Source organism: Bos taurus, chromosome 6 (genome assembly GCF_002263795.3).
Source record: "Bos taurus isolate L1 Dominette 01449 registration number 42190680 breed Hereford chromosome 6, ARS-UCD2.0, whole genome shotgun sequence".
NCBI classification, from domain to species: Eukaryota; Metazoa; Chordata; class Mammalia; order Artiodactyla; family Bovidae; genus Bos; species Bos taurus.
This window is the reverse complement of record NC_037333.1, coordinates 108,231,683-108,244,009: the sequence shown is the minus strand read 5'-3', so window position 1 is coordinate 108,244,009 and position 12,327 is coordinate 108,231,683.

Here is a 12,327-nt window from a genome sequence, read left to right as displayed (position 1 = left end):
ATTTCAGGCAGATTCTTTACCAGGTGAGTTACAAGGGAAGTGTTAAACTATACTCTGATATAAAATAATTTTTTATAAAAAAAATTCAGTGAGAGTCTCTGCCTTTGAGTAATTGAAAACAGTGACTTTGCACTTATTCCATCAAACAACACCTTAATGTTTATGCTTTATTCTCCTTAATTCTGTGTCTTCATGTGTGAGCATCTTCTGGTTTTTTGTTCTTAACTCTCATCTCATTTCCCTCTGCTCTCTGCCTAGGTAATTTTATTCCACTTTTGTGGCTTGTATTATCAGCCCTTTAATCACCACGAAATATACTCCTGTAATTCAAGCACTCTGTCTCTGCCAAGGTGGGGCCTGTATTTCCATCTTTCTGTTGTGCAATTTTCCTTGGATAAGATCAACGAATTATTGCATGCTGTGCTGTTTATGAAGTAAAGGCTTAGGAAGGAGCCTATTAATTGAAAGACAAACCAAGTTTGTGAAATGTGTTTAAGACACAGTAGGAAATTTACCAATCCAAGAATTCCATTGTTTTTATAACCTATTTAAACAACATAAGTACTTGAGAAGACACAGGAAAACATGAATTAAAATAAGATTTTTATGATAAGTAATGGAAAAATTGCTGGTTTCTTGGTTTTTTTAAGCCTAATGACTCTAAGTCAAAGAAGTGGATACATTCGAGAACAAAAAAAAACTTTGAAAACAAAATTCCTTCCCAAAGAAAAATGCAAATTTCAAAGTGAGTACACTGAAGCCCTCCATTGTGTATTAAGTGTATTTCTATAATCCCACTATCAGAGAGCTTACGGTAAATGCTTGTGTTTGATCCACAGATTTCAAATAAATGACTCAACAAGTTTAAACTGAAATCTTTATCCACCCTCTCCTCACACACACCTGTTTTGTCTCCTCTTCTCTCAGTTTTGGTTGATGGCATCATAAAAGTAGTATATGCACATTCTCTGAACAATTGAAAGTCAGTAGTAAGTAAACATTAACGCCACTTCCCATTCCTTTCAGAGTCCAACTCCTTAGTAGAACTGCTTACGGTTTTATTTCTTCTATCACTGTTGTTGTTGCTTAATCACCAAGTTGTGTCCGACTCTTTGTGACCCCATGGACTGCAGCATGCTAAGTTTCCATCTTTCATTGTCCCTTGGAGTTTGTTCAAACTCAGGTCCATTCAGTCCATGATGCCATTCAGCCATCTCATCCTCTGTCATCCGTTTCTCCTCCTGCCCTCAATCTTTCCCAGAGTCAAAGTATTTTCCAGTGAGTCAGTTCTTCACATCAGGTGGCCAAAGTATTGGAGCTTCAGCTTCAGCATCAGTCCTTCCAGCAAATATTCAGGGTTGATTTCCTTTAGGATTGATTGGTTTGGTTTCCTTGCAGTCCAACACCACAGTTTGAAAGCATCAATTCTTTGGCCTCAGCCTTTCTTATGGTCCAACTCTCACGTCCATACATGACTAATGGAAAGACCATAGCTTATGGACTATATGGACCTTGTTGGCAAAGTGATGTCTCTGCTTTCTAACACACTGTCTAGGTTTGTCATAGCTCTTCTTCCAAGGAGCAAGCATCTTTTAACTTCATGGCTGCAGTCACCATCTGCAGCTATTTCGGAGCCAAGAAAATAAAGTCCCTCACTGTTTCCACTGTTTCCCCATCTATTTGCCATGAAGCGATGGGACTGGATGCCATGATCTTTGTTTTTTGAATGTTGAGTTTTAAGCCAGTTTTTTCACTCTCCTCTTTTGCTTTCATCAAGAGTTCCTCTTGCTTTCTGCCATAAGGGTGATGTCATCTGCATATCTGAGGTTACTGATATTTCTCCTGGCAATCTTGATTCCAGCTTGTGCTTCATCCAGCCCTGGCATTTCGGATGGTGTACTCTGCATATAAGTTAAATAAGCAGAGTGACAATATACAGTCGTGACGTACTCCTTTCCCAATTTGGAACTAGTCTGTTGTCCCATGTCCAGTTCTAACTGTTACTTCTTGAACTGCATACAGATTTCTTAGGAGGCACATGTGCTTCTAATCGTGGACCAGAAGTGGCACATGTGACTTCTGATCATTGACAAACAGTTACATGGCTTATCTAGATGAAGAAACACTAGGAAATGGCTCCACTGTTTGCCTAGGAAGAGGTGGAGAGCACAACCTCTTCCATCACTTGTGTGTTCGTCTAACAGGCGCCTCTGATAGCATGCTCTTCTGTTTTGTTGGCATGCATAGTAAAGATTTTCTTCCACAAGAAGACAAATGTTCTGATTCCCTTTACTTCCAGAAATTATTTTTATTTTGCTCTCATACTTAGTATTTTGACTAGGTATTGAGTTCTGAGTCCAAAATACCATTTTTTCTTAAAACTTGAAAGCCATTGCTCTGCTGCCTCGTAGTACTTTTAAAAAAATTCTCCTTTATATTATCGCTTCTCTTCTAGAACTCTTTCAGAAGGAAGATGACACTTCTGAGTTAATCTCTAAGATCAACTTTTATTTTATATTATTTTACTTTTATCTTCTATTTTTTCTTTGCTTCTGTTTTTGTTCTTGCATATTTTCCTCAGAAAATTCCATACTATTCAATTTTTTTTAAATTTGAGCCATCACATTAAAAATTTGCATATTCTCTTATCTCCTGACCAATCCTCTTATATCAAGTTTGTTGTTTACTTGCTAAGTCATGTCTGACTCTTTGCAGCCCCATGAACTCTAGCCCAGCAGACTTCTGTCCATGGGATTTCCCAGGCAAGAATACTGGAGTGGGTTGCCATGTCCTTCTCCAGGGGATCTCCCCGACCAAGGGATCGAATCCATGTCTTTTGCATCTCCTGCATTGCAGGCAGATTCTTTACCACTGAGCCATCAGGGAATCCCTTTTATCAAGCTCTGGTTATCTTATTGATGTGATCCTTTTCAAATATCTCTGGGAATATGGATTGGAATCATTTTAAAAGTTCTAATGTTCTGTGGATAACCTTTGTTTATTCTGATGTCCTTTTTGTCCATATCAATCCTCCTCTTCTATGCTGTCTTATTCCTCACATGGCTGGAAATTCTCAGTTATTTAAAACAAGTAACCAGACTTCTCCAGTGGTCCAGTTGTTAAGACTTAACACGTCCAGTGCAGAAGGCATGAATTCGATCCCTAGTGGGGAAACTAAGGTCCTACATGCTGAGTGGCTAAAAAAAAAGTAACTGAAGAGGATTTCTTTTGTGGTTAGTTCTTTTTTTCTGATTCCTCAAATGTCTCATATGATTCTGTATACAAGGGAGATGGTCTCTTAATATTGGGGGGAACTAACTAACACACTAAAAACACTACACTTTCCCAGAAATATCTATCCATCTTCTTGAGAAGCAAAGCACTATTTGGTGCCTGTGTTATACAGAATAATGGTCTCCCAAAGATGCCTGTTTCCTAATTCCTGGTCTCTGGAAATATGTTATGTTGTAAGGGGCAAAGAGAACATTAAGGTCGCAGATGGGTCTGAGGTTGCTAATCAGATGGAGAAATGATCTTGATTTTTATCAACTTGGGCCTAATGTAATCATAAGGACTCCCCTAAGTAAAAGAGAGGGGAAGAAAGGTCAGAGATTTGAGGATGCAAGCTGAGAAAGGCAAGGAAACTGATTCTACCCTGTACTTCCAGAAAAAATGTATTTTTGCTGACACTTTAACTGTGACTCAGTCAGACTCATTGCAGATTTTTGATCTCTCAAACTGTAAGATAATTTTTTAATTATCTTAAGCCACTAAGTGGAGTAAGTTCGAGCAGAAATAGGAAACAAATGAAGCCTCATATTAATGTTGGGCAGTGTTGACCATTCTTGACTTCTTTGAAAAAATATTTGCTCCTTTAAATGCTGTGTTCCCTTGCCCTCCTGTTTTCTTATCATCATTTGGTCCCATTTCTTTCTTCTTTGAAGGCTCCTCCTGACCTCAAAATGTTGAAGGACTCTGTGGTTGGGAAATGGATGTTATTACCTGTCTTTCTGTGCTGTCCCTCTGGATGGTCTCACCCATACCCTTTGTTACAAATTCAATATTGTTTTTTAAAAAATTAATTTGTATTGGGGTATAGCTGCTTTAGTGAAGAGGAACTAAAAAACCTCTTGATGAAGGTGAAAGAGGAGAGTGAAAAAGTTGGCTTAAAACTCAACATTCAGAAAACGAAGATCATGGCATCTGGTCCCATCACTTCATGGGAAATAGATGGGGAAACAGTGGAAACAGTGTCAGACTTTATTTTTGGGGGCTCCAAAATCACTGCAGATGGTGACTGCAGCCATGGAATTAAAAGATGCTTACTCCTTGGAAGAAAAGTTATGACCAACCTAGATAGCATATTGAAAAGCAGAGACATTGCTTTGCCAACAAAGGTCCGTCTAGTCAAGGCTATGGTTTTTCCAGTGGTCATGTATGGATGTGAGAGTTGGACTGTGAAGAAAACTGAGCGCCGAAGAATTGATGCTTTTGACCTGTGGTGTTGGAGAAGACTCTTGAGAGTCCCTTGGATTGCAAGGAGATCCAACCAGTCCATTCTGAAGGAGATCAGCCCTGGGATTTCTTTGGAAGGAATGATGCTAAAGCTGAAACTCCAGTACTTTGGCCACCTCATGTGAAGAGTTGACTCATTGGAAAAGACTCTGATGCTGGGAGGGATTGGGGACAGGAGGAGAAGGGGAGGACAGAGGATGAGATGGCTGGATAGCATCACCGATTTGATGGACGTGAGTTTGAGTGAACTCCGGGAGTTGGTGATGGACAGGGAGTCCTGGTGTGCTGCGATTTATGGGGTCGCAAAGAGTCAGACATGACTGAGCGACTGAACTGAACTGATAGCTGCTTTACATGTTGTGTTAGTTTCTACAATGTTGTGTTAGTACAGCAAAATGAATCAGCCATGCATATATATATCTCCACCCTTTTGGGCTTCCTTCCCATTTAGGTCATTACAGAGCATGAAGTAGAGTTCCTTGTGCTACACAGTCAATTCTCATGGGGTATCCATACATTTGTTCTCTAGATCTGTGTCTTTATTTCAGCATTGCAAATAGGATCATCTCTACCTTTTTTCTAGATTGCACATATATGCATTAATATATGATTCTTGCTTTTCCCTTTCTTACCCCTTTCTGTATGACACACTATAGGTTCATCGCGTCTCTACAAATGGCATTATTTGGTACCTTTTTAGGACTGAATACTATTCCATTGTATCTATGTACCACACCTTCTTCATACATTCCTCTGTTGATGGACATTTAGGTTGCTTCCATATTCTGGCTATTGTAAATAATGCTGCAGTGAACACTGGGGTGCAGGTATGTTGGTGATGCCAAAAGGTTTATCTTTGACTTCATCTGTACCTTTATGGAACTGTGTATTCAGTTTCTTCCCTGATTATCCCTATTTGGCTATTTCACAGCTCTCTCAAGTTTGGCATTTCAAAATCGAATTCATAATTTGCCCTTGAATCTCATGCTTTCTGCCTCACTCAGCAATGGCCTCAGTAATGCCATGCAAAAAACCTCACCAAAACTTAGTAACAATATACTTTTACTATCATGTACACCGATCTGGGTGACTGGGCTTATTCAGTCCTACATGCAGCAGAGGAACTGGGCCGATGGCATGGGCCGATGATCTAACCTGTCTGTCTTCATGGAGGTTTTATCTTCTTCCTGTCCCAAAAAATGCCTTTGTCACATAATTTGTTGCTTAAGCCATAGATCAGGATGTTGATCTTTGTTTGTGCTTCTCTCTCCACCTTCACATCTATTCTATTCATGTCTTATTTATTTATTTTTGGCTTCCAAGTATATCTCAAATTTGCCAACTTCTCACTCTCCACGTCCTCTGCTCTATCCGACCTACTATAATATTCTTTTCTGGAGTACAGAAATCTTTATTCATTTCTTCATGGATTCCATATATATTTATTGATGGAATTCCTCTTAAGTGCCATACAGGGCTTTTCTTATCGACCCTAAGTAAGGCTCTGCTTTTATTCCAATAAGCTAATTCACCAACTTCATGGCCCACCTCTCTTTCTAAGAAACAGAGCAATATTACTGTATGAAACAGACACAACTCTTCAGAGCTTACAATCTAGGGAGGGAAGCCAAACTTGTTATCTGGTTTCCCTGTATCTTCTTGTGCGTTCTACCATTCCATCCACCTCAATGAAGTCAGTGTAGGTTTGTTGTTGTTGTTGTTGTTTGGCTGCTTTGGGTCTTAGTTGCAGCATGCAGGGTCTCTGCTGTGTCACGAGGGACTTTTCATTGTGGTGCATGGAATCTCTAGCTGTGGCAAGTGGGCTTAGTTCCTCTGCTGCATGTAGGATCTTGTTCCCTGACCAAGGATCAGACCCATGTCCCTGCATAGTAAGGTGGATTCCTCACCAGAGTAGTTTTAATACTGAGATTAATGATGCCATCTCTTGTTTAGGCAGCTTATGGCTTTATATTATGGACACACCAATATGCAGGTGCCCCACAGTGGCCCACCAAGCCTCATTTTACCTCTTCTTGGCTACTGCTTACCCTGTTATAGCTCCTTTCTATTTCACACACTGTGTTCTATCCACAAAGACCTCCTTTCCTTTTCAATTCCAAAACAGAATAAGCTACTTTCCTCCTTAGAGGTTAACATGTGCCAGTTGTCTCCTACCTAGACATGAGTTTGAATAAACTCTGGGAGTTGGTGATGGACAGGGAGGCCTGGCGTGCTACAGTCCATGGGGTTGCAAAGAGTCGGACATGACCGAGCAACTGAACTAACTAACTAGAACAGCACATTCCTAGAGCTTCACAATACATATTAAGTCTCAGCTTAAAAATCACCTTCTCAGTGGCTTGACCAATGACTTTAATGAAGATTCGGACTTCTGGACTTCTTTTGCAGTACAGTGGATAAAAATGCCCTTGCCAGTGTCGGGCACACAGATTCCATCCCTGGTCTGTGAAGATCCCACATGCCTCGAAGCAACTATGCCTGTGCACTGAGACTACTGAGCCTGCATGTTGTAACTACTGAAGCTCTCAGTGAGAAGCCTGTGTGCCTCAGGGAAGAGTAGCCCCTACTTGGTGCAACTAGAGAAAGCCCACAGGCACCAAGGAAGACCCAGTATAGCCAAAAAAAAAAAAATAATAATAAAATAAAATGACTCAGACATGCTCAGCTTTTCCAGAGTAATTTGTTCAATAAATTTGCAGGGGACTTGCTGTTTGTATGTATGTGTGTATGTGTGTGTTTATCTGTCTATGCTATGCTAAGTCACTTCAGTGGTGTCCAGCTCTGTGCGACCCCATAGACAGCAGCCCACCAGGCTCCCTCATCCCTGGGATTCTCCAGGCAAGAACACTGGAGTGGGTTGCCATTTCCTTCTCCAATGCATGAAAGTGGAAAGTGAAAGTGAAGTCGCTCAGTCGTATCTGACTCTTAGCGACCCCATGGATTGCAGCCTAACAGGCTCCTCCATCCATGGGATTTTCCAAGCAAGAGTACTGCAGTGGGGTGCCATTGCCTTCTCTGGTTTATCTGTCTAATTCAGTTTATTTCTTCCAACTAGACTGTGCTTAGGACCCATGCTTATTTTGTGCCTAGTACAATGTGTGCCACGAAGTAGGCACTCAAAAATATGTTTAGATTAAACAGAGTTGTCAGTGGTGATATTAATAGTTCAGGCACTAGTGAAAAAGTATAATGGGAAGATGTGAGTGTATAAAACTGGACCTAAATTCCCAGGGGTGCCTTCTTGGCATCCCTGAAACCACAAAGTTCAGGTTTATTTGTCATCTTGGCCTCATTATTAGAGATTATTTTGTAATTAGGTAAAGAGAGGGCAGGGTAGGGCAAAATGAGTGACTCGTGTAAGGCAACACAGGAAAATCACCGTGGAGCTGGGAGACAGCCAGGTCCGTAGCACGGGTCTGTCAGAAGAAGGCCAGGTCTTTACATTCAGTTCCCAATACGAGTCCCGTGGGGGCAACTCAATGTTCCAACAGCACTGTGACCCACGCACCCAAGAGGGGGTCGGGAAGGGAGAGGCTCCGCCAAGTTTGAGAGTTTCCAGGCCACTTTGCTTATGGTTTGGCTTGGGGTTCCTGCTTCTCTTTGCCATTGCCCCTTGGGCTCCTGACCTTAAATCCAGCTCTCAATCTCTGCTCCTACTCAGAATGAACTGGTGACTTTTAATTGTATTTTCCATTCAGCGTCTTTGAAATCAGCATTGCTTTGCTTTTGTGGGTTTAGCTTGACCTTTAATGTTCTCTTGGCAGATTTCTGTTATTGGAGGGGATGGGGTTTTTGATTTGTTAGAGAGAATGGAGTCTAAGCTTTGGACTTCAGACCCTTAAGCTTTCCATTAAAGACAGAGAGATGACTAATAACTATTAGTGTGTAATGATGGCTTAGCAGTATTTACCACTGATTTAGGCTCTCTGGCTCCATTACCTAGGATATTTTCCGGACTTAAATATTTCTCAGTTCTTTAGCCAACAGCTGTCCACATTTTTTTTAAAGTCCCCAAACCTCCAGAAATTATGATTTCACATTTCTAATAGGCTTCTTTCACTGTTCAAGGAAAAAAAAAAAAAAAAAAAACCTCTTTGCCTTGTAGCATGCTTCCCAAAGCAAATTGAATTCAAATCACAAGTGGAGAATACAAGCAAAGGATAAAGCCTAAATCTTCCCTAATGGGACTTACACCCTGAACCTCCACCACTGATTCTCAGCTGGGTCTGAAACAGGTGTGTGAAAGAATAAAGGATAAGCAGAAGGAGGAAAAAAAAAAAAAAAAACATAAAAAGAAACATCCCTTGAAGGAATAGGAATGTATGATTCAGTCTTTCTCACCTTCAACAAATTTTGGAGTCCCTTCTGCTGGGAGGGTAAAGGAACCCAGATAAGAACTCAAAGGTTCTTTGATGTATTATCCCTGATAATACATCAAATGAATGCCTTTGCATGACAGTCATTTATTAATCATGGCATTCAAGAAATATGCATTGAGGAATATCCATACTGTTCTCCATAGTGGCTGTATCAATTTACATTCCCACCAACAGTGCAAAAGGGTTCTCTTTTCTCCACATCCTCTCCAGCATATCCCACTATTGGGCATGTGTGTGTTAGTCACTCAGTCGTGTCCAACTCTTTGCCACCCCATGGACTGTAGCCCACCTGGCTTCTCCATCTGTGGGATTTTCCAGGCAAGAATACTGGAGTGGGTTGCTATTTCCTTCTCCAACTATTGGGCATATACCCTGAGAAAACCATAATTGCAAGAGACACATGCATCCCACTGTTCACTGCAGCACTGTTTACAATAGCCAGGATATGGGAGCAATCCAGATATCCATCGACAGATGAATGGATACGGAAATTGTGGTACATATATACAGGGGAATATTACTTAGCTATAAATAATAACACATTCAAGTCAGTCCTAATGAGGTGGATGAAATGAGCCTTTTATACCAAATAAAGTAAGTTAGAAATATGGTACATTAATGCATATATATGAAATCTAGAAACATGGTACTGATGACCCTATTTGCTGGGCAGCAGACTTGTGGACACAGTGGGGGATGGAGAGGGTGGGACAAAATTGAGAGAAGAGTATAGAAACATGTACATTATCATATGTAAAATAGATAGCGAGTGGGAATTTGCTGTGTGACACAGGGTGCTCTGTGACAACCTAGAGTGGTGGGATGGGGTGGGGGATGGGAGGGGGATTCGGGAGGGAGGGGACATGTGTATACCTGTAGCTTATTCACGATGATGTATGGCAGAGGCCAATATGATATTGTAAAATAAAAAATAATAATTAGAAAAGTGAAATATACATTGATTTGTGGGGGTACAAAGACAAAAGAGACACTCTGTAGCCTCAGTGGCATATGTGTATTATAAAGCTTCTAGCATACAAGGCTAGCAAGGAGTGGAGAAAGCACTGGTGAGCCAGAATCTGGATTTATAACAGTACTTACAACAATAAGTAATTTGATATTTATGCCATTCACAGAGAGGTTTCTATGTGATAGGCATTACACTAACTGCTTTACAACATATGCCCATTTAATTCTCTTTACAAGCAGAAGAGGTAGGCAGCCCTAAGACTCATATTACAGGTAATTAAACTGCAGCTCAGCAAGACTTTACTGGCTTGTTGTCACACATCCCCAGATCGGTGCATTCTAACCATGATGGCTCTTACTTTTCATCTTACATTTTAAGCTACAATATTAGTGGAAGCTTTGGGAAGTCAGAGGTTGGGATTTCCAGTGATTTTTCAAGCTTTATCACTCCAAGAGTCTGTAACACACACGACTCAGGGAATATCAGTGGGGACTCTGAGAGATGACACGTATTCTGGGCATGAGGCCTGTGGGCTACATGGCTGAGAAGTTAGAGCTCTGAGCTCAGGGTCAAAGGACTATGACTTTGGTCTTGATCCTGCTTCTTACTGGCTAATGACCTTTGTTGTTATTGTTCAGTCATCTCTGACTCTTTGTAATCCCATGGACACATGCCAGGGAGCATGCCAGACTCCTCTGTGCTTCACTGTCTCCTGAAAGTGAAGTGAAAGTCGCTCAGTTGTGTCCTACTCTTTGCTACCCCCATGGACTATACAGTCCATGGAATTCTCCAGGTCAGAATACTGGAGCCTTTCCCTTTTTCAGGGGATCTTCCCAACCCAGGAATCAAACCCAAGTCTCCTGCATTGCAGATGGATTCTTCACCAGCTGAGGCACAAGGAAAGACCAAGAATACTAGAGTGGGTAGCCTATCCCTTCTCCAGTGGATCTTCCTGACCCAGGAATTGAACCAGGGTCTATAATGAAGGTGGATTCTTTACTGAGCTATGAGGGAAACTCTTTTCCTGGAGTTTGCTCCAATTCATGTCCGTTGTGTTAGTGATGCTATCTAATCATCTCATCCTCTGCCACCCTCTATGACCTGTACATCTTGGGTGACCCTGCTATGGGGCATGGCTCATAGCTTCATTGAGTTACATAAGCCCCTTCACCACAATAAGGCTGTGATCCATAAAGGGCAAAAGATCTTAAATTTCTTTTTTTCTAAAGTGGGGTTATTTATATAATGTTTTACTATTTCTGAATATTGAAGACAGGGAGGTATGAGCTAAGAGGTTAAAATATATATATTTTTGTATATATATATTTTGTATTATATATATATTGTATATATATTGTAATCTGAGCACCAAAGAATTGATGCTTTTATACTGTGGTGCTGGAGAAGACTCTTGAGAGTACCTTGGACTGCAAGGAGATCCAACCAGTACATCCTAAAGGAAATCAGTCCTGAATATTTATTGGAAGGACTGATGTTGAAGCTGAAACTCCAATACTTTGGCCACCTGACGTGAAGAACTAACTCATGTGAAAAAACCCTGATGCTGGTAAAAATTGAGGGCAGGAGGAGAAGGGGATGCCAGAGAATGAGATGGTTGGATGGTATCACTGACTCAATGGACATGAGTTTGAGTAAACTCTGGGAGTTGGTGATGAACAGGGAGGCCTGGCCTGCTGCAGTCCATGGGGTCACAAAAAGTCAGCCACAACTGAGCAACTGAACTGAACTGAATTGAACTGATCTTCTGGCCATGCAGTAAAACACCAATGGAAGCTGGCTTAAGCAGTAAAGGGATTCACTGGCTTGCATAAATGAAAAAGTATTTTCAGGCATAGCTGTATCAAAGGACTCATCCAGTGTTATCAGCATTCATTTTCTTCCTCTCAGAGCTCTACATTCCTTTGTTTTGGCTTTTTCCCCCTACATTTCATGTGATAGCTCATGACAGCCCCAGGCTTCCATCAACCTTGCTGTGGGTTGTCTTAAGAGAAAAATTCTATCTCTAACCTTGATCTTATTTGTATCAGCCTCAGGTAAGTCATACACCAATTGCTGAGATGGTTACTATATTCAGGGAGTAGACCATATGGTTGATTGACATCTGTCTCCCATGTCCCCTCAAAACTGTATGTACGGGGCATGAAGGAGAGATTGTTGCTGAAAAAGAAATCAAGTTGGGGTCACTGGAGGATGGGGCTATGAAGGCAGGCAGAAACAACAGATAGCCTCTATGCTCATAAAGACCCAATCTTATTTGGTGAAGTCATTCTATTTGCTTCCTTGTGTTGTGCTGAGTCACTCAGTCATGTCTGACTCTTTGTGACCCCATGGACTGGGGCCCAACAGGCTCCTCTGTCCACGAGGATTCTCCAGGCAAGAATACTGGAGTGGGTTACCATGCCCTCCTTCAGGGCATCTCCC